Source organism: Mesocricetus auratus, unplaced genomic scaffold, assembly GCF_017639785.1.
Source record: "Mesocricetus auratus isolate SY011 unplaced genomic scaffold, BCM_Maur_2.0 Super-Scaffold_100028, whole genome shotgun sequence".
NCBI lineage: Eukaryota > Metazoa > Chordata > Mammalia > Rodentia > Cricetidae > Mesocricetus > Mesocricetus auratus.
Window position 1 is genome coordinate 18509945 of NW_024429209.1, and position 22733 is coordinate 18532677.

Consider the following 22733-nt stretch of genomic DNA (forward strand, 5'->3'; position numbering starts at 1 on the left):
CAGGATCTTTTGACGTCTTTTTGACCGTCCAGGCTATCGTGGAACCTCAAATTGACCCCCAACTCGCCACCTTCCTGCCGAAGCCTCCCAACAGGCATGCACCATCATGCCAAGAGGAGTTACCACCTGTCTTGGGGCTTCTATTGATGTGAAGAGGCACCATGACCACAGCACCACTTATAAAGGAAAGCATTTAACTGGGGCTGGCTTACAGAGGGTTAGTCCATTGTTGTCGTGGCAGGAAGCATGGCGGCACACAGACATGGTGCTGAAGAGGCAGCTGGGTCTGCAGGCAGCAGGAAGAGACTGAGACACAACAGGTCTGGCTTGGGCTTCTGAGTGAGGACCGCCCCTAGTGACACAGGTCCTCCAACAGCATCACACCTACTCCAACAAGGCCACGCCTCCTAATAGTGCCACACCCTGTGGGGCTACGGGATGTTAAGAACCTCTGATCCTCCAGGTGACTTTGTCTTTCCTGTGGATTTTTATTTCCTTCTTGTCCGTTTCTTGAATTTAATTTTTTTTGAAGGCGGAAATACCAAAGAACTTTACATAACTGTCCTGGATTGTTTTAGGAATCACTCTCCTTTGGAACTAAAATTTCACTCTCACTCACTCACTCTTTTATTTTGAGGATACTTCCTTTTGACGAAATTACACAGTAAAAAGACTTTGGTTAAGCAACATGCTCCAACTAATGAATGATAACTCTGCTTCTTTCAAAATATAACTATAGCTTGAAAATCACTAACTTTCATGAGAAACAAAACTATTTCCTCAACAATCTTCATTCAAGTAGAAAAGGCTGGCGAGCCTCAGTTTTCCACATCCCATACAGGGCGGGTAGGTAGGATGGTCAAGAAGGGTAAGGGCTGTTTCAGAAATGCTTCCCTTGATTTTTGTTATTTGATTTGTTCATTTTGTTTTGGTCTTTCATAAGATTAAAACATTTCTTTTAGAATTTTTCATTGTGTATAATATTGTTACATAAGGCAGTCTGTCTATTTGCTTATTTGTTTATTGTGTGCTCCTGTGTTTACGTTCTGCAGCATGTGTGTGGAAGGTAGAAGACAATTCTCAGGGGGTTCCAGGTATTGAACTCAGGTCATCGGGCTTGGCAGTGCCTTTACCTGCAGAGCCATCTCGCCAGCCTGGCTGTTGCTGCTGCTGCCTCTCCTTCTCCTCCTCCTTCTTTTTGGATCGTGAAGCTCTACAAGCTTTAATTCTCTGTAAATCAGGGTGTCAGATCCCATTGTTTACTCTTTGCTTCCTGATATTTTTTTAACCCACTGAGTTTAATTAGGGTTGCTTGCAACATGGTCTGGGACCACTGGCTGGAGCATGAGCAACTAACCAGTGGCTACAGCACTGAAGAAAATGTCACCATCCCTTTCTAGTTCCCCTGGAAGGGCGAGGGCCTCCTGGGACCCTACCCCATCCACGATGGAATGTTGACGGGTCCGGTCTTGTGTAAGACTTGTATAGGTATGCATAGCCACTGTGCAAGCCTGACTCCGATGGCCGCATCCTATCTGGATGGAAGTGTTCCACGGTGTTCCTCCCCATCCTCAACTCCTACACTCTTTCTGCTCCCTCTTCTACAGTGCTTCGAGGGCCTTTAGTGGGGTGACATAGCTGGGCACTCGGAGGTCACTTACTCTCGGCCCATTTGCCAAATACAAGTCTCTGTATTAGCTTCTACCCTTTGCAAAAGGGAGCTTCTCTTCCCAATGTCGGGGCAGCACTGTCTGTGGGTAGAGAGTTTGACAATATGTCCTCTTAGCAAAACAACAGCCATGGGCTCCCTACTGCGAACCATAGCGTTTTGACTTGGTTTGTAAAACCAGTCGTGTTTCCAATAAGAAGGCAGTTGGTTACACCCTCAACGGTCATGCCACCACCGCACTAGTGGGTGTGTCTTTGCCAGCCAGGTAAACACTGTGGCGATGGAGGTCCATACCTGAGTAAGCCCGCTGACGATGATTCTGCTCCAGCAGGCTGCCTAGCACCTTCAGGCGCTGTGTATGCTGACCAGCAGGCAGAGGGAGTCCAGCTCAGTTACAGTCAGATGTCTCTGGGTCCTATAACCAAAGAGTGTGGGATCTTAGGCAACAGTGCTTTGCTGTCTAGTTCTGGCAAGCAACCAGGGGCAGTGGGAGTCTCCTCTCTGGCCAACAACTCACAAGGAAGTATCCCATAGCTAACTTTTGCTTAAAACCCCAAAACGTCTAAGAGTAACATAATCCACCCATGTGGGTGGAACCCACAGGGCACCCTACGTTTTCATACGAGGATAGTGTCCGTTGATCATATCTCCCCTCCCTCCATCCCCTCCCCTTTCTCACCCACATCCTTCCGCTTAGTTCCCTTTGCTACCCTAGATAGTACCGCGTCCCGGAAGGACATTGCTTTTCTCTGTGAAGAGCCCACCCACTATCTTCTTCCCAGGACTGTGAGCCTCCCATCCCAAGCCCGACTTTCTCAGGATCTGGGACTGTCATGCAGACATCGCCAGTCCAAGCGCGTGGGTGGCTTGAAATGAGGTGGAAACCCGTGCAAACATGGGAGCAGCATTCTGTGACGGGTGCGCAGAATCACTTGAAAGCTGGTCAAGAGAGGGACAAGGGAGATGGGTGTGTAGAGACAAGAGGGCTGGGAGGAGACCAGCGTACGTCCCAGGGTCCCTGGAGCTTTGTCACCTCTGGCCTGTGTTCCCCAGCTGAACTACATCCTTCAGCCGGGAACTGTATTAAAATAACCGTTTCCTGTTCCTCTTTTATTTTTTCTAAATATATCACAAGTCTGTTTCTCTTCCTCACAGTCCAAGCGCTCTCACTAAAACGAGGGAAGAAAGTGCCAGAGGTTGTCTTTCTTTCTCCAAGCTGGCCCTTTAAGGCTCACATAGGCCCCTCCCACGGGGAAATTCCAATTAAAGGGTAACAAGGCCTTTAAGGCCACATGACCATCACTATATATAAAGGTGACAGGAGACTAACATCAATGCCCAATTACCCAAATGTCTTGCCAGGGAGCAGTCTTTAAATAGTCAAAGGCTCCTGGGTATGTTGTCTGTTTCAGAGGAATAAAAGCCAGCTGGGAATGTAAATGACCCTAACCCTCACAGCAGCCTCTCTCAGAACAATGGGGAATTGCTGCTTGTTCCCTGAGCTGGGGCAGCTGGGGCACGGCTGTGCCATTCCATGTAGCAGGGGTCATTCAGCTTGCTGGGCTGCCACTCCATGGGTTCAGGGACTCTTGAATACAGCTCTTTCCTCTCCACTAGCGGGGAGATGGACCTGACCCATCCAGCTTCCCATTGGGACCCCACATCCACATTGACTGTGAACAGTTAACTGCCTAAGCCTGACTCCTTTCAAAGAGCCACCTGAGTGTCACCTCCAGGCCTGGATGGGAGTGAAGAAGCATTTACCAGGCCTAGAGAAGCAAGGTCCCTTTAAGGTACTGTTGTTCTGGGAACTTCATGAATGATTTCCGGGGATGTGGAGGAGGCCAGCTTGGGGCTGACAGATGAGTCATTCCCCACCCCACAGATGTGAGCACAAAGCCTTCTCTACCTCCTTTACACAGTGTTCCTCTGGATGTGTCCAAGTGGACCCATTTAGCAGCAAACTAGCTCCTAGTTTGGAGTAGAAATTCAGACCCACTCTTGCAGCTGAAGGACTGGAAAATTTTAGGAAGATCTGATTTTGATGCAAATCAAAACTCACTCTGCTGTGTGTTAGCTGGTGTTTTTCCCTAGGTTCCCATTACCAAGAGAAACCTGGTTCAGCACAGAACCCTACCCTGCTTCCCAAATCCTAGCACCTGGATAAAACCCAGGCCTCAGAGTATGAGATTTTGCTTCCACAGACAAGTGGGTCTCAGTCAAGTCAACCTCTCCCAAACTCCTGGCAACATTAGGGATTCCTAAGAACAATGAAACCTATTGAAGAATAGACATCTATATGAGACTCTCTAGGGAGACAGATCAATGGTCATGATTGTGGTGATTATGGCAATGAACTAGACAGACAGATAAAAAGATGCATAGATTATAGGTAGATAGATAGATAGATGTATAGATGTGTAGATGTAGATAGATGACAGATACAGAGATACATAGATGATAAGCAGATATAGATATGCAGACACATAGATACATAGATAGATGACAGATATATAGATAGATACAGTTAAGATACATGATAGATGATAGATGAGAGATATACAGAATAGATAGATAGATATAAATACATAGATGGTAGATATAAATAGATGATAGATACATACATGCATACATACATATATGGATACACACATACATAGATATATAGATTGATACATAGGTAGATTAGATAGATGATAGAAAGATAGATAGACAGACAGACAGACAGATAGATAGATAGATGATGGATTGATGGATGGATGATAGGGTGTGGAATAACTTATGACTGGCAGTCTATAAGATGGAGAACTAGAAGCATTTCTTCGTCCAATGCTGAGTCAGCAGAATCAGCAAATACTAATATATAGCAGCATCTTGCCTGTGGGCCTGTAACAATGGCCATGACCTTTGGGTGTGGTTTCAGATGTAGATATGACCCGTTTAAGGTAGAGGAGCTGGGGAGGGAAGCCCCTTTCTTGGGTCTCAGAGAGCATTGGAGAGGCCGGATCTACATCCTTCAATCAGGGATGCCAAGACAGTTACTGTTACCTGTGTAAGTTCATCCCCAATAAAACACCTACTTATCATTTATCATTTAGGCTGAAATCTAATGACCTAGGGGTAGAGGAGCTGCTGGTACAAGTCCTAGAGTCCAAAGGTCAGAGAAACAGAGTTCTGAAGTCTACAAGCAGAAGAATATGGCCAAGCTCCAAAAAAAAATCAGGGGTTGTTTGTTTTATCTGAGCTCCTAGCCAATTGAATGTGGCCTGTCACCGCTGGACAAGAGGGTATATTCCTGTATTGGTCCACTGACTCAATGGCCAGTTTCTACTGAAAACATCCTCACAGGCATACCCAGACAAAATGCCCTCCTAGCTATCTGATATCCTTTGATTTGGTTTGGGTTTTGGTTCTTTGAGACAATGGTTTCATGTACCCCAGGTTGGCCTCAAACCCACTATGAAACTCAAGTTGACCTTATTGGAATTACAGGAATGTCACATCCTGCTAGTATGAAGACAGAAGAAATTCTTGGACTAGACCAAAACTAGATTGCAGCATTTTGCAGAGCCAAATAGACAAGGAGGCTTGGAGCTGTTGCTCAGTGGTAGGACATTTGCTTCAGATGTATGACAACATGGGTTCAATATCCGGTTTGAAAATTTTGACCTGATGGCCAAAGAATGCTTTATACATTCATGATGGTGTGTACACATACACACACACACACACACACACACACACACACACACACACACGTAGGACCCAACAAAAGGATACAGCAGCAAGCTGAAACATCCCCCAGAGTCTACCTCTCACTGGGGTGTGGTTGACTCACACGGGTAAGCTTAGCACTTGGGAGGGTGAGACAAAAGAACAGTTGTGGGTCCGAGGCCAGCCTAGGCCGTATAGTAGATTTCAAGCCAGCCTGGGCCATAGAGCCATAGGATGAAACCCTGTTTGAAATAGGTAAATAAGGGCTAACTTACACAAGTAGAAAGCAAATATTTGTGAGTGCAGACTAGCATAAGTAATTGGTTATCTAAGTAATTAGAGGACGTGAGATGGGAAGACGGTTCGGTGCTTAAGAGCAGTGACTGCTGAGCACTGGGCTGGGCTCAAGGGACTCTGTTGAAGAGAGGGAGGAAAGGCTGTAAGAGCCAGGGGACTCAAATGCATCACAAGAGAAGCCACAGAGATAACTAACTTGGGCTCACAGGAGCTCACTGAGTCTGGACCAACAGCCAAGGAACCTGCATTGAACCAACCTAGGCCCTTTCCATATGAGTGACAATTGTGTAGCTTGGTCTACTTGTGAAATTCCTAGCAGAGGGAGCACAGGCTTTCCTCAATGTTTTAGCTGGCTCTTGGGAACCTGTTCCTCATACCGGGTTGCCTCACCCAGCCTTCATACAAGGAGAGGAGCTTAGTGCTACCTCAACTTGATCTGCCATGCTTTGCTGATACCCATGGAAGGCCTGCCCCTTTCTGATCAGAAACAGAGGAGGAGTGGATTCCGGGGAGGCAGAAGAGAGGTAGGAATGGGGGGAAAGGAGGGAGGGGAAACGGTGGTTGGGAAGTAAAATAAATGAAAGAATAAAAGAGCAATGGCTGCTCTTGCAGAGGACTTAGGTTTGGTTACAAGCACGCCTTGGCTCACAATTGTTCGTAACTCCAGCTCCAAGGTATCTGGGTACCCTTTTCTGGGCTCTGCTACCACTGAGCACACACGCACAGTGCACATGGATTCATGCAGGCAAACGCTGATACACATCAAATAAATCAGTCCCTAGAAATAAGTAAATGAAGGACGACAGAACGCACTCCACAGGTTAATGCGGGTGCTTGTGCTCAAGCAGCTAAGGCACAGCTCCTCCTGTTGCGTGAGCGTGCGACACCCACACTGACTTCCCCCTAGTGAGTCCAGCAGGAGAAGGGCAAGAGCAATTCAACAGTGGAAAACAACTGACAGACTCGACCCCAGCCAGGTGGCCAAGATCAGCTCAACAGCCATAAATCATGTTGAGCAGCAGGATACCACCTCTGATACCACATAATGAGAGCAACACTCTGCCTCTGAGATCTCTCAAAAACTCATAACCCTGGTCCCAGGGAGACGTCCTGCAAACCCCCTCTGAGGGACATTCCCAAAATGCCTGACCAGTAATTCACAACATTGTCAAGGTCATCAAAACAAGGGGAAATTAGAGTCACCATCCCAACCCATAGGAGCCAAAGGTGGCATGCCATTGAATGACCTGTGGTCTAGAAACTAAAAAAAGACATCCGCAAAACCAAGGACCCCTGAATAAAGTGTGGACCGTACTTCATGACACATCTCAGTGTTGGAGGACTGCCTACAGACAACACTCTGTCCTCGTCTAAAACGCTGACACAGAAAACCAAGTGTGTGGTACATGGGGGATTTTTGTACTATTTTTGTAATGTTTTTATTTAAATTAGAAGCATGAATGCTTCACATGTCAATCCCAGCTCCCTCTCCTATCCCTCCTCCCTTGTTCCTCCACCAGCCCCCCCCAGTCCCCCACCCAATCCCCAAATCATTCCCCAGGGAGGGTGAGGTCCTCCTTGGGGGGATCTCTAAAGTCTATCATTTCATCCAGGGCAGGACCTAGGTCCTTCCCCATGTGTCCAGGCTGAGAGAGCATCCCTCTATTTGGAATGGGTTCCCAAAGCTCATTCATAAACCATGGTAAACACTGATCTACTGCCCAAGGCCCCAGTGATTTCTGAGGCCTCCTCACTGAAACTACATTCATGGAGTCTGGATCAGTTCCCTGCTGGCCTGTCAGTCATCAGCCTGGGGTTCAAGAGCTCCCCTTTGTCTGGTCAGCTGTCTTTGTGGGTTTCACGAGCACAGTCTTGACCCCTTTGCTCATCACTCCTCCATCTCTGTCACTGGGTTCCAGGAGTTCATTTCAGTGTTTAGCTGTGGGTATCTGCCTCTGCTTCCATCAGTCCCTGGATGAAGGTTCTAGGATGGCATATAAGGTAGTCGTCAAGGAGGGGTTATTAATGTAGTCTCTCCACTACTGCTTAGTTTGCCAGTTGGTGTTATCCTTGTAGATATCTGGAGATCTCACTAGAGTCAGCTCTCTCTTCAAGCCTATAATGACTCAATCTATTATGGTATCTCTCATCCTGCTCTCCTCTATTCTTACCTTGACTCAAATTTCCTGCTCCCCCATACCTTCTTCTCCCCTCCTCTTCTCCACCTCTCTTTTTCCTGGCTCCCTCTCCCCTCCTCCGATGTTCCCAATCTGCTCAGAAGATCTTGCCTCATTCCACTTCTCTGGGGTATCATGCATCTCTCTTGGGAACCTCCCTGTTTCTCAGACTCACTGACACTGAGAATGTAGGCTGAGACTCCCCTGATCCATATCTAAAATCCATATATTAGTGAGTACATACCATGTTTGTCTTTTTGTGACTGGGTTACCTCACTCAGGATGGTTTCCTCTAGTGCCATCCATTTGCCTGCAAATTTCAGAATTCCATTGTTTTTTTCCGCTGAGTAGTACTCCATTGTGTAAATGTACCACATTTTCTCTATCCACTCTTCAGTTGTGGGGCATCTAGGTTGCTTCCAGGTTAACAATTTTCTTGTAAATCTAAGCTCCTCTAGAATAAAGGCTTATTTTGCAATTGCTTAGATTTATTTTATGTGGGTGAGTGTCTTTTTCAAATGTGTGCTTGTACACCACATGCATTCTGGTACCCACAAAGGTTAGAAGGGCATCATATTCCCTAAAACTGGAGTCACAGGGGATAGAAGCCATTCAATGTGGGTTCTGGAAGCCAAACCTGGGTCCTCTGCCAGAGCATCAAACTTTCTTAATCACTGAGTCGTCTCTTCAGTCCTTAGAGAGCTTATTTTACATCAGATCATTCTAGCACACTGTGAAGATTAGAGTGACGAGTCAGAAGAGGGATGAGCAGATGTGGGTGTGTTACGGATTGTTCCTCCCGCCAGCCTGGTCCCACAGCCGTCTCAGCCCCAAATAAACACACAGACAGGCCTTATATTAATTATGAAACTATTGGCCGATGACTAGAGCTTCTTACTGGCTACCTCTGTCTTAATTATTAACCAATTTCTATTAATCTAGGTATTTCCACATGGTCTTGGCTTACCGGAGAAGGGTCTGGACCTGTTTCTCCTTTAGTGGACTACATGGCGACTGATGCTGCCCACATTTCCCAGAATTCTCCTCATCTCCTAGACCCGCCTATCTTCCTGCCTCATTGGCACAACAGTGCTTTATTCACCAACCAATAAGAGGAATGTATGCAGAAGGACAAGCCCCCAGGCAGGAAAAGATGGTGGCTCTGACTACAGTGCATGGGTAGATCTGACGAGGAAAAGATGGCGTGGCATCCTGCAGAAGGGTGTAATGTGAGCATAAAAGATTGCCAAGACCAAGAACTGGACATACCAGCAAGCAAGGACACAGATGGCACCAAGTCAACACGGGAGATGGTGAGGGAAGTGCTGGCTCTCAGGTCTTAGTATCAAAAGGCCATTCTCCAATTTTTTTTAAAAAAGAGGGATTTGGCCTTGGAAAATGGTTTAACCAGCAAAGTGCTTGCCTTGCAAGCATTAGGACCAGAGTATGATGTCCAGAATCTACCTGAAACATACCAGGTAGAAGGGCACAAGCTGGTAACCCCAGTGCTGGAGAGGTGGGATCCTTCAGGCATACTGACTGGCTAGCCTAGCCTGCTTGGTGAATTCCAGACCAATTAAAATCTCAGTTTCAAAACATTCATAATAAAAAGTGGACAGTGCCTGAGGGATGACTCCCAAGGTTACTTCTAGCCTCCAGACAGACAGGCAGGCAGACAGACAGACAGACAGACACACACTCACTCACTCACATGAATGCACACATGCACATTCATGCATCACACGCACACACACAATTTTTAACTGACCCTGACTTCACGTCTTAGGAGTGCGGTAACAAAATGCTACAAGCTGGATGACTTAAAACAGTAGAAATACATTTTGACACTATTTATTGTAAAAGCCAGAAGCCAAGGTGTAAGAAAGGTCTTGCTCTCCCTGAAGGCTATGGAAACTTCCACGATCTGTCAACGTCTGGGGGCTGCCAATCATCCTTGCTTTATGCCCCCATCACTCTGACCTCTGCCTTCAACATGGCCCTCTCCGTCCATGGCCTATTCTATCCATCCCTCCCCCGTGCCACTCTTCTCTGTGTATGCTGCAAAACGCCGCTCGCCTTTAACAGTGTCCCTAATCCGCATACCCTCACCTTAGCCCCACAACGGCCCAGACCCTCTTTCCAGATAAGGTCACATCCCCAAGGGCCAGGAATTGTAACCTGTTTGTCTTCGGGTTACCGCTCAGCTCACAACACGAGGACGGGACTAGTTTTGTAGCAGAGAGGAAAGACAGACTCAGAACAGGACATGAAGGGATAAAGGACACTTCTGAGGAGCCACCAGGGGTCAAATCTGGGAAATCGGTAAGAAAATAAATAGTGACAGTTATGGATTATAACCCACTGAATAGACATTCATGAGTCCATGCTTCAGGTAGTAACTGAGGGTGGGAGACGGAAACAGGAAAACACCACTGGTCAAATACCAAAGTCATGATTGTAGCCAGACAGAACCCCCGTTAGGAGGGGCTGAAGGTATGGTGGCATATCAGAAACACCTCAGAAGAATGGTCCACAAGACACCCCATACAAAGGGCAGCGTAGTGACTTGACAGCAGAGATAGCTGGCCAACATCACTGCCACCAGTGACTGAAGACAGCAGAGCCGGGGACGAGACATACTCATACCATGAGATTCCCAATACGATGCACTGGACACGGGGCTCACGCCACTTCTGGGCCAATCCGAATTCCTGCTGAAAGTGCATTGCCGTGATCTAGTGATGAGAAAACTTCAAACAAACCCAAACTGGTTCCTGTGCACTGGCTGACTCAAGACTGCTGGCCCAGTGCTCAGGAGGCTGGGGTAGGGTGGCTGTGAATTCCAGGTCAGCCTGGGCTGCATATCAAAACCCTATCCTGAAAAGCCAATTTAAAGAGAGGGGCTGCATATCAAAACCCTATCCTGAAAAGCCAATTTAAAGAGGGGGGGGGGGCGAGGGAGGGAGGGAGGGAGGGAGGGAAGGAGGGAGGGAAGGAGGGAGGGAGGGATGGAGGGAAGGAGGGAGGGAGGGAAGGAGGGAGGGAGGGAGGGAGGGAAGGAGGGATGGAGGGAGAGAGGAGACAGGAAAGGGAGGGAAAAGGATCTCAAATCAAGGGATGTTGTATAAACTTACTTCCCAATATTCCTGGCACTTTGGAAGATGTCCAAGGCCATGAGTAGCACAGACTGGGTAGGCTGGGGAGGTGGACAGGAGGAGGGTGTTGGTAGGGAATGAACCGACTCTGGGCATGGTCTGTAGACAGGCTGTCACTGTCTGCCTGGCCTCTCTAGTGACCTCTAGGCATGTGGGAGGGCAAGGGAAGGCCATTGCTTCTGCAGTGCATATTGCTTCAAAGTAAAAAGTGAATCATGAAGGGAAAAGTGAGCACATCTGAGTCATCTTAGAACTGAAACCAACAGGCCCAGGGGACAGATGACATCGGCAGTGAGGGAGATGGAATTGTGGGAGATTCCTCCCTAGGTCTCTCTCTTACATAACAAGAAGAAATGACGGGAAGCCAGGAGAACTGGAACACTGAAGAGCGTTTTCTAGAGAGATGCCAGAGGTGGGAACCAGTTGAGGTTGACAAGACTTTGCAAGATCTAAAGGGGGGTGGGGCATTGAGACAGCCGTTGAGTGTCAGAGCGGAGTTCAAGGACGCTCGCAAACTATAGATGCCGGGTTCCCGCAACAGTAACTGCGATAGCAGAGAAGACAAGCTGCACAGGAGGCAAGGAGACAGGAAACCATACAGGGAAAACCAGGCATGCTCCACTAAAACTCCCGGCTGTAGGAACATGAGCCTGTGAGCCCAGCACTTCCCCTGGCTGACAGCCGGAAGGTACTGGGTGCTATGAGCATCTGTGTGAGCATGGACGCACATCCTTCCCTTGCTGCGTGCAGAGGTTAACTGTGTGTGACTCAGCCTCTCTCACAGTAGCACGGAAGATACGGTGAAGCCATGGATTTGGCTGTGCCATACCTAGACTTGGGGCCCAAGCCACTACACGATAGGTTACCGCCCACCACTGTTTTGAGCCTCTATGGAGATGGTCCTCTGTGATGCTGTCACAGATGGTGGATCACTGGGCTTCGGAATGGCTAAGGGTCTGTGGTGAATATTCCCCGAGACCCCTCAGGTCCAAACTTTAACCCTTTCTGCCCTGTTTCTCACCTTGAAAGTAAATTCTGTGGGCTCCATCAACCACGCCCTCACTCTCTCTCTGGCTTCTGACAGGGTTTGGCCAAAGTGCAGCATCCAGAAAAAGTCAGAGGGCAGGAGAGGGGTCAAGGTGGCCAGCTGTTCATGGCTGTCCCGAGACAAAGGCTGACAGTGCCCTGTGCTTCTACGCATCCCTCAGCTCCCAGGAGCAGCCCTGCTGTGTAGCTTCAGGTCTTCCTGGCTTCCGGGAAAGCAACGCTTGCAATTCCTCCCTTTATTAGTTTTACCTAACTCCAGCCAGTGTGCTGAATCCTTCAGCTAGAAGGTGGAGGAGCTTGGACATCAAGATGCAAAAACCTTAAGATTATTTTTTGTTGTTGTTAAAATAAAAGAAAGCTGGGCCTGGGAATACAGCTTAGTCAGTAAAAGAGCTTGCCTTGCCAATGTAACAACCAGAGTTCAAACTCTGGAGCCTGTGTCAAAAACCAAAACACAAATGGGACTCCCCAGAGCCCATGCTCAGAAACAACAGGTGCATAAAAAGGCATGGTGGGACACAGCCCAGCCTCATCAGCGAGGCCGACAGCTGGGATCCTGAGTCTTTCTAGACTGCTTTGGGAATCCACGCCAGTCACAGATCCTGTCTCAAAACACAAAAAACATGTGGGTCAGTAAGACAGCTCAGTGGGTAAAGGTATTTGCCTCCGAGTGTGGTTACCGGAATCCAATGCCTGGGATCCACATGGTAGAAGGAGGGAACAGATTCCCACAGGTTGTCCTGTGACCTTCACAGGCAGGCCACAGCACATGCGCACACTCACACACGTGCATGCACACAAAACAAATAAATGAAAAATTAACTACAGACAAAAAACGGTGGACAGCACATGAGGGACAGCAGCCAGGTGTGAACTCTAAACTCTGCGTGGATGAACACACGCCTGCCCCAACATATGAATGAGTATACACACACACACACACACACGCACACAGCACACACACACACACCTATACACACACATGCACACACACATGCACGGTGGACAGCACATGAAGGACAGCAGCCAGGTGTGAACTCTGAACTCTGCGTGGATGAACACATGCCTGCACCAACATATGAATGAGTACACACACATGCATGCACGCACACAGCACACACATGCACACACACACCTATACACACACATACACACACACACACACACACACCTTTAGGTGACATAGACCTGGATACCAAGGCTGCTTCCAGAGCCTGCTCTGCTACTTATGCTACTTATAAACAATGAAAGGAAATCAAGTCCTTTTGAGTACTAGCCCACCCGCAAGATGGGGACACCATCAGACCTCCCGTCAGCCGGCCCTGAGAATCCAACTCAAGGGCGTCTGGGAATACACCGTGCTCCCTCAGAGCCCATGCAGCTCTCACCGCTCTAGCAGCAACGCGACGCGTTGCACTAAGCCAACCATAGCACACTTTCTGTTGCAACATCATCCCCGGAGACGACAGCAGCCACTGGCATGGGAGAAAGCTAGGAGCGCCAGTGTCACACAGCCTTGTCTTTGCTCAGAGACACTCGGTGAGTGCCTTGTCGTGTGCATTCGCATGGTTCCAGAGGACCACTTGGCTTGTTCTCAGACAGCTGTTGTTCAGCACCTCGGTGGAGTCAGACAATGGGGCTGGTGATGGACTCCCATCACGTCGGATTTTTCTCCTCCTCTGCCCAGACAGGTTCTCGAATGCACAAAAGCACTCAGGAGGAAAAGGAAGGCTGCTCGGTGACATTACCCAGAACGTGTTTTGACTACATTCCTGGTCCGTAGAAAGGGCAGAGCTGTATGCCACATCTGTGCCTGTTCCGACTGCTTCTAATGAGTCCCTGAATGCTGACGGGAAGGCCACTTAGGCCTGACTAACTGGGTCACCATGGTCTCACACAGACATGGGCAGGCTGCAGTATCTAAGTCACTGACATCAAAGTGGCCAGCGGACCCGGTTCAAAGTCACTGGAAGGTGACGGTGAACTGCAGGCAGCATCAGGAGCCAGGGCTAATCCGATAGCACAAGGCAGCCAAGAGTGCAGCTGGCCCGTGCTCCCCGCTCTCACTGCAGTCAGTCAAGTCGGGTGCTGCAGGGCTGGTCCCTCATGTTCCTCCTCCGTGATGCGCTCACCATCAATATCCCCTTCTGTATTGTTTACTTAACCTGCTTCATGTAAGGCAGCGCAGTATCCTGATTAAACACACGGATTTGGGTTGAAATTTTATGTCGTGACCACACAGTGGAAAACCAGGGTAACTTGCCAATAACACCAGCAACAGTTGAATGAGTACGATGAAAATAAGCACTACTGCCTGGTCTGAATAAGTACATTAGAAGTGAGCCATTGCCCATGGGACAATCTACTGCCACATCTGAGCCATTGCCCATGGGACAATATACTGCCAGATCTGAGTCATTGCCTATGGGACAATCTCCTCATCACTTTGACTTTTTAGAAGACAGCAGTTGGTAGCAGATAATTGGGTCAACTTATTTTTTAGCCATTTTTTTATAATTTAGCAGACATTGCACCTTAATACAATTCATTATTAAAATTGCATCCTCATGAGCATATAAATAAATAATTTTGATGGGCAATTGGGGCTGGAGAGACAGTTCAGCAGTTAACAGCACTGGATACTCTTATAGAGGACCCAGGGTTGGTTCCCAGGACCCACAAAGTGGCTCACAACCATCTGTAGCTCCAGTTCCAGAGAATCTGATGCCCTCTTCTGGCCTTGGCAGGTACTGCAGGTGCATGGTGCAGGTAATACGTGCAAGCAAACACTCACACGCATAAAGAAAGGAAAAATAGATAAATCGGATTTTAGAAGAGTCTGTGGTTTTCAAATCACAACTGACTTTTTCTCCTAGAATTAGAAACAAGGGAAAATAGCTTTCCACTTTCCGGTCGTGCTATCCACTCTTGTTCTGGCTAACATCACCTGGGACTACATCTGCGGCCATGTCTATCTGTGACCCTGGGTGACCGCCAAGCTATAGCGCTGTCACCTGCACTGTTGACTCCTGCCGCAGTGAGAGCAGCCATAATGATGGCTTTCGGGACTGAGGCTCGTAAGGTAAGTGAGTACTGTTCTCAATCTCTTCCAAGCACCATCTCCAGTACAGGCCGCAGGCTCTCTGTCCCTGGAGAAGGTAGCTGTGAGCTACAAGGATGGACCACACTTCCCACCTGTGAGGGCACCTGCAATTCTCTGTCTTATCCTGGTGGCAGGATCCCGTCTTTTCTGCTGCTGGAAGGGGGGGGGGTGCCCGTGGCAGAAACGATGTTGGAGTGACATTCTCCAGGAATTCTGGAACCCATCTCCCCTAAGAGCCAGAAAAGGAAACCACACCCACTATGTCCCCGAACACCCTTTAGCCAACAGATGAGCATCTTCTCATTCCCATGTCAGACTCAGCTGTCGTGTGGGGCATGGGCGTGGCACAGGTGTGGCTCAGACGCTCATCTGTCTTGCCATGCTTCCTGCCGTGGGGTGGTTATGATGGAGTCCGCAGAGATGGCAGGTGAGGGTAACCATCCAACTGACCCATGGAAGAATACAGCTGGTCCGTGATCTGCTGAAGCAATTAGTGTGACACAACTCGTTCTCGGGTACATCACACCCCTAAGTCCCTGCTCCAGGCCAAAAGCCCTATTCTGTGTGCTGCTGATAGAGTAGAGAATGGTGTAGACAGTTCTCTATTCCATGGTCTGGATGGTGGCCTGGAAGAGATAGATAATGGGCAAAGACATGCTGTGGCAGGTGTTCCTGGTCATCACAAGGAAGGAGAACGCACAGACACAGGGGATCCGTTTTGTGCAGGAAGCCCAGTTGGGCCTTTGGGCAGAATAGGCATTTGAGAAAAGACCTGCAGAAAACGAAGGGATGAGCCCATTTGCCTGTCTGGAAAGGTAAAGGTACCTAATAGCAAGATCAATGGGGCCAGGATGCAACAGGGCCTGGCAGGTACCTTTGAGAAATAGAGGGGAAGCTGGTATCACCAGGGAGGTCAGAGGGGAGGGTGTGGGGAGGTCACTGGATCAGCAAGGAGAGCATGAACGGAGAGTTGGCCTGACGCTAAAGAGGATGGTAAGCCACCAGGCTGGGGCCAAGGACGCCTGTTCTGCACCTTACACTGAATAGCGCCCGTGCTGGGGGAGGGCCAGAGGCTAGACAGCAGGTAGGATCCCTCCCTAACAAGGTTCCCACGGAAAGGACTGGTGTCTCTGACCTATGGGAAGCAATTGTGTCAGTAATTGTGTCATGAGAGGTGACAGTAGACTGTGGAGATCCCTCACCCCCTCTGGCCACAGGAGACAGTCAGGGGCACCATCTACAGCCCTCACCAGCCACAGAATCCCATCATAGCGTTGATCTTGGATCTCCCACCCTTCAGAATGCTGAATGGTAAATGTCTGTCAAGTCACTTATATGTGCATACACAAATACACACAGGCATGAATGTACACACACACACACACACACACACACGCATGCATGCACACACACACGCATGCACACACTCATATCAGTTCATAGTGCTTTTGTTAGAGCAACATGGGAAGATAAGAACAATCTAGAAAGACTTTTTTCCTGCTCCTCACCTCCCCGGGGCTCTTCCCAAATGTCTTCTTAGCCCAGGCTGGCTGTACAGGGGCTGCCTCACCCACAAGCCATAAGAGCACAGGAGACTACAGGGCAAGCACTAAAGAGACTACTGGCAGGCAGTTACTCTAGAGGTTAGGATTCGGTGCTCTCACCACTGCGACCCGGGTTCGGTTCCCGGTCAGGGAACCAATGTTGTTAAAATGTCTAAGTTTAACCAGTAACGTAACACAAACTGTGACTCAACGATCCCACATGGAGTTTTATTGGTGGACAGGGAGAGGAAGTGGGGGTGAGGAGTAACCAACCTGTGCAGAGCTGAGAGAGATAAAATGAGAGAGAGAGAGAGAGAGAGAGAGAGAGAGAGAGAGAGAGAGAAAGAGAGGATGAGATGATGAGAGTAAGAGAGTAAAAAGAGTGTAAGCGGGCAGGGGTCAGTCCTTTAAAGGGGTCCTTTGCACCTGCGTGGTTCTCACGGAACTCTGGGCTGGCCAGAGTGCTGCCTGAGTGCATCCTGCCAGGCCAGCATAATGCCTGAACCTTTCAGTTACCCCTGAGAAGCTGTAACTACATATATGGTTCGCTCGTCATCTTCATCTACACGCCCATCTTCTCTTCCAGCCCCTTTATCCATGTGCACAGCACAGGGCAAGCCTTCTGCACCCACAGTGTCTGAGATGGAAAAGAGTGCTCGCCATCCAACAGGACAGCAAGAGAGATACTAGTCAGTGGAGCACTAGTATGAACCTTCTAGAACCTACGGTTGACTTCAGACAGCTGCTTGCATTCCCAGGGCCTCGGGTTCCTCTGCCTGACGAACACTGGTGAATGACATGAACTTGACGGGTGACAGAAAGCTGGGTGCTCATGAGTGTATAGATCAATCGATGGCCTCTGAAGAGCAGGCATTTGGACAACCAGAAGCTAATCACACCTTTGGGCTCTCAGGCAACAGTAGCAAGATCAACAGGCTATACCCACTTTGAGTTGGCTTTGCTTTTGCTTTGAGGCGCTGTGCTGTGTAACCCAGGCTCACCCTAAAGACTCTGCATAGCCGAGACTGGTCTTGAACAACCCATCCTCCTGCCTCTACCTCCCGAATGCGGCGATTATTACAGGTACACATCTCCACATCCAGTTGTCCATGCTGAATGGCAGGGAAAGCCTTGCTTGCAGTGCAGAGAAGTTTGGAATAATGATCTAACCCTCCCTCCCCATAGTATGGCATCATAAACAAGACTCTGATGGACTCAGCCAAGGGTGTTTCTAATTTCAGTGGAGTTCTGTTGGATGGCTTTGCTTGTCAGGGGATCGGAATGTAACTGCTGCTGACCTTTTCAAACCAAGTTAATTGCCAGGGTTTTAAGGTTATGCAGCTGAATTTTGCCGTCTATTGATGGAGGGGGGTTGCAAATTCCTCTCCTGACTCTGATTTCTTCTCCGGGAGAAAGTAGGAATTGGCCTTCATACCTCTCATCTTCTCTAAGTATTCAAACGTTTTCTGTTTCCAAATCAGTGTGGCTAATTACATGGCATAATTTCTCAAGTGACAAAGGTAATCTATTCTCTTAGCTCTTTGTGTATTCATTAAGTTTCGTGGAGGACTTCCCACGAGGCCAGACACGTGCTGGGCTCAGTAGATACAATGGCAAGTTGAGCATTGCAGCCCAGTGGAGAAGAACACAACGGATCCAGTGACTAGAAAACCACACTTAAGGTTGTTGTGCTTAATGGATAACAAGCTGCAGAGGAGTAAGGTGGGTGTGGGGACACCAGACCTTGAGCAGAAACCCACTTCCCCTTTGGCCTGGGAGCAGGCAGCTGTGTAATGTTTGCTGAAAACAATTCAGTGCTTTAAAGCTCTTGATAGGGCTCAGATAAGGGCTCACTCACTGAGATACCATGACTTTCACACCCCCTACGGCTAGATGCCTCTTCCTGTCCCCCCTGCGGTGTCTCCCCGATTCTGGGGCCGGAGATTAAACCACCAGCCAGGAGGGTGAGAAGTCTGGAAAGAATTGTATGTAGATGGATGGCAGAAGTCCTTAAAAAGGGAAGCTCTTTTTTCTTGGGGAGACTTCTCCTGAGAGCTCTCTCCTAAGCCGGACTGGGGTCTCCTCCTAAGCTGACTTGGGAAGCATAAAGTTTTCTTAAAGCAACCGACCGGTCTCTGTGTCATCTATCCCGACCACCTCACTACATTCTCGGATGCAGGCCGCACAACAGGTGCAACAGGTGGGCACCAGAAAGATGGTGTCCCGAGTGCAGGCAGCAGGAGAGCATTTTATCTCTGGGGGAGTTAAAACAGGGCCAGTGAGGTGGCTCAGGGGGCAAAGGCACTCACCACCAAGCCTGATGACCTAATTTCTGTCCCAGAACACAGTGGCTGAAAGGGAAAAAAACCAACTCCCAAACTCTGTCCTCTTGTCTACTACACATATTATGACAGGCACACACACCTGCACATGCACACATAGAGAGATATACACATACATACATACACACATACATACATACACACAGATACACAGATACATAGATATTTAAAATGTAAATAAAACAAATTAGGTCTGTTTGTTTGTATTGTCAGATCTTGCATGAAAACGTGAGCAGTTTTGGTAATAAAAGGCTCCTTGCTGCTGCAACAATAGAAGACAGGAAATTTGATTGGACCAATTCATTCAACGGAGGCATCCAAGGATGTGTGTGACTTAAGCTGGCCTGGGGAGGAGAACAGCAGTCAACCAGACAAGCAGCAGAGAGCAAGGCACCCCACAGCGGGGCACGCATGAGCAATTGCAGGGTGCTAGGTAAGCCCTCCTCCATCAGAGCAAGGACCTCACAGTTGACATGTGATGAGTGGGCCAAGTCACGAATGGGAATTGAGAGCAAATATTCCAGAAAGCAGAGAGTAAGCTGAGCGTGACAGTGCGCACCTGCGACCCCACCCATGACCCCAGCATCCAGAGACTCGGAAGTTCGTCCTCAGCTACAGAGAGAGGTTGAGACTACCCTGTTATATGTATACACCTATATATTCCAGGAGGAACAAAGGAGGGAGGGGGAGAGATGGAGATAGGGAGGGAAGGAGGGAGGGAGAGGGGTGGGGGAGAGGGAGGGAGGGAGGGAGGGAGGGAGGGAGGGGAAAGAAAATAGAGGGGGAGACAATGGGAAGAGAAAAGGAGAGGTGCTGCTTAGCAACTCTTCAACCTGGTAATTACTGCGCTCACCTTGGAGCTGTCCCCATCCTCAGGCACGTGAAGAGGACAGAAATTTTCTTGCTGTTGCCACCACCTAAGACAACCCAGATGGACAGGAAGGAGATAGTACAACCTACCCGTCCTGTCTCACTTCTCCACTGTGTAGTGTGCCCTAGAGTAAGACTTCAGAGGGTGCCCCTGATAAATGGGCAGAGGAGCAACGCAGATTACAGAACCCTGTGTGGAGCAACGCAGATTACAGAGCCCTGTGTGGAGCAACGCAGATTACAGAGCCCTGTGTGGAGCAATGCAGATTACAGAACCCTGTGTGGAGCAACGCAGATTACAGAGCCCTGTGTGGAGCAACGCAGATTACAGAACCCTGTGTGGAGCAACGCAGATTACAGAACCCTGTGTGGAGCAATGCAGATTACAGAACCCTGTGTGGAGCAATGCAGATTACAGAACCCTGTGTGGAGCAACGCAGATTACAGAGCCCTGTGTGGAGCAATGCAGATTACAGAGCCCTGTGTGGAGCAACGCAGATTACAGAACCCTGTGTGGTGTGACCTGGTTGAAGCACAGTGGAAACAGTAGTGGAGTGACTCTTACTTAAGAAGGGATGTGGAATTGGAATAATTCTACAAGCATGTGGAAAAGTCTGAGAGTATCATGTTCAAAGTACTAACAGTGGCATGCCTTTTCTGATGTTTGGGTTTTTTTTTTTAGTTTGCTTTTAATTGGATATACTCGTGGGGTACAGTGTGATAGCGTGATACATGTAATTACATGTATGTAACTAAGACAACCACCATTATCACCATTACTATACCACCACCATTACATCATCATCACCATCACCACCATCGTCACCATCATCACCACCATCATCACCACAGTCAACACAATCACTATCATCACCAACACCATCATCATCATCACCATCATCATCATCACCATCACCATCACCACCATCATCACCACAATCAACACAATCACTATCATCACCAACACTATCATCATCATCACCATCCTTACCATCATGACCATCATTACTATCACCCTCATCACTATAATGAGAGCACACCAAGTACCACATACATTGTTAAATTGCTTCACATGGATCATTTAGTCAATAACTTGATCAACTCCATGCTTCTATATGATAGAGAAGATTACCTTAATATTATTGAATGAAAAAAAAACACCTCATCTTGAAAGGTCAAATCAATGACCCAAATGAAACATTAAGTATTGATCTACAAACAACAAAATAACACAATTTAATGTATAAAGTTAGTGTTTATAATAGGACAGAGGAAACGTATAGCTTGAGTTTGCTTTAAGTTGACCTCAGGATGACTCTGGTGTGGATCTGGGGGGACAGCTCAGTGGGTAAAGTGCTTCTTCTGCAACTATGAGGACATGAATTCAGTCTAGTCATAGTGACACACACCCATAATCCCAGTGCTGCAGACATACAGACACATGGATCCCTGAGAGGTACTGGCCGGCCAGCCTAGCCTACTCAGTGAGGCTATCAGGTATCAAAAACAAAGTGGATGGTACCTGAGGAATGACATCAAAGGTGGCCTTCTGGTTTCCATGCATATGCAATACATGCATGCCCATGCACACGTGCACACACACACACACACACACACACAATTCTGACACATCTCAACCATTGGCCATTTTCTACTCCGTTATTCAGTCCTTTCTTCTGTTGCTAACTAGCATCACACATGAGGTAGAACCAAGAAATGCTAAACAACAGAGAAAAGCCCTTGCTTGTCACAATGAGGCAAGCAGCTCGCAACCTCCTTGAACATCTGGTATCCTGACTATATGAATAAAACATCAGGGGTGACACAAGCCATTGTGAGGTCTATAAAAAGAAAAACAGATCTCCATGTGACAAGAGTATCCAGCGTGCCCGGTGTCAGACACTGAGCTGGTAGGTGAGGCGGAGCACTGTGCTACACTCAGTTAGACCAAGAAGTCACTTCATCTGTTAAGTGTTTATGTGTTAAAAGGTCATCATGCTTCTCTGCTGAAAGTGGATCTGGAGGTCATTTGACTCAGACCCAAGTTTGTCGTTGCTTTCCCACCGTCTTGTGAACTCCATGCCTGGATGTGACAACAAACTCTGTAGGTTTGGGGGTGGGTAATCATACCAGAGCCTCCTAAGTAGCACACTGCTTTAACAAGTTTTCATGTGAATTCTGTGACCTGGGAATAGACACTGAAGTGAGTTTTGCCTCCTCCCTCTGCTTCAGAAAATCAGTCAAGTGTGGAATAGGAGTTCATGGTGGAGAGAAAGTTTATCATCTAAAATCAAAGCCTTATAAAGAAAAATCAATCATGCCTAACCCAAGATGTCACAATGCCTCATACACACACACACAACGAGAAAAATAACAAAAAAAAAAACTCTGTGAAGATGGATGGATGGGTGAGAGTGTGAATAGGGGTGAAGGATGGGTGGATGGATAATGGATAGGTGGATGTGTGTATGTATGTATGTATGTATGTATGTATGTATGTATGGATGGATGGATGGGGAAATGAATGGGTGGATGGGTTGGGCATTGAATGGGTGGGTGGGTGACTAAGTAAATGGATAGATGAATGGATAGGTGAATGGATAAGTGGAAGGATGAATGATTCTGACCAAAAATAACTTGGGAAAGAAAGGGTTTATTTGGCTCACAGGTTGTGTTGGCTACTTTTATATCAACTTGACGCAAACTAGAGTCATCTGAAAAGAGTGGATCTCAACTGAGAAAATGCTTCCATAAAATATGGCTGTAGGACATTTTCTTAGTGATTGATTGGGGAGGGACCAACCCATTCTGTGTG

General features: G+C 48.0%; 1 long non-coding RNA gene across 1 annotated transcript in view; it reads right to left on the reverse strand.

Moving 5' to 3' along the window:
* Window positions 1-239: 239 nt before the first annotated feature.
* The window catches only part of LOC110341721, a 40407-nt gene continuing 17913 nt past the window's right edge, over window positions 240-22733 (reverse strand). The window contains exons 5-6 of the long non-coding RNA XR_002383702.2: window positions 1964-2084; window positions 240-1751 (exon numbers count right to left, since the gene is read on the reverse strand). This is a non-coding gene — a long non-coding RNA (uncharacterized LOC110341721). The remainder of the gene's footprint in view (window positions 1752-1963; window positions 2085-22733) is intronic.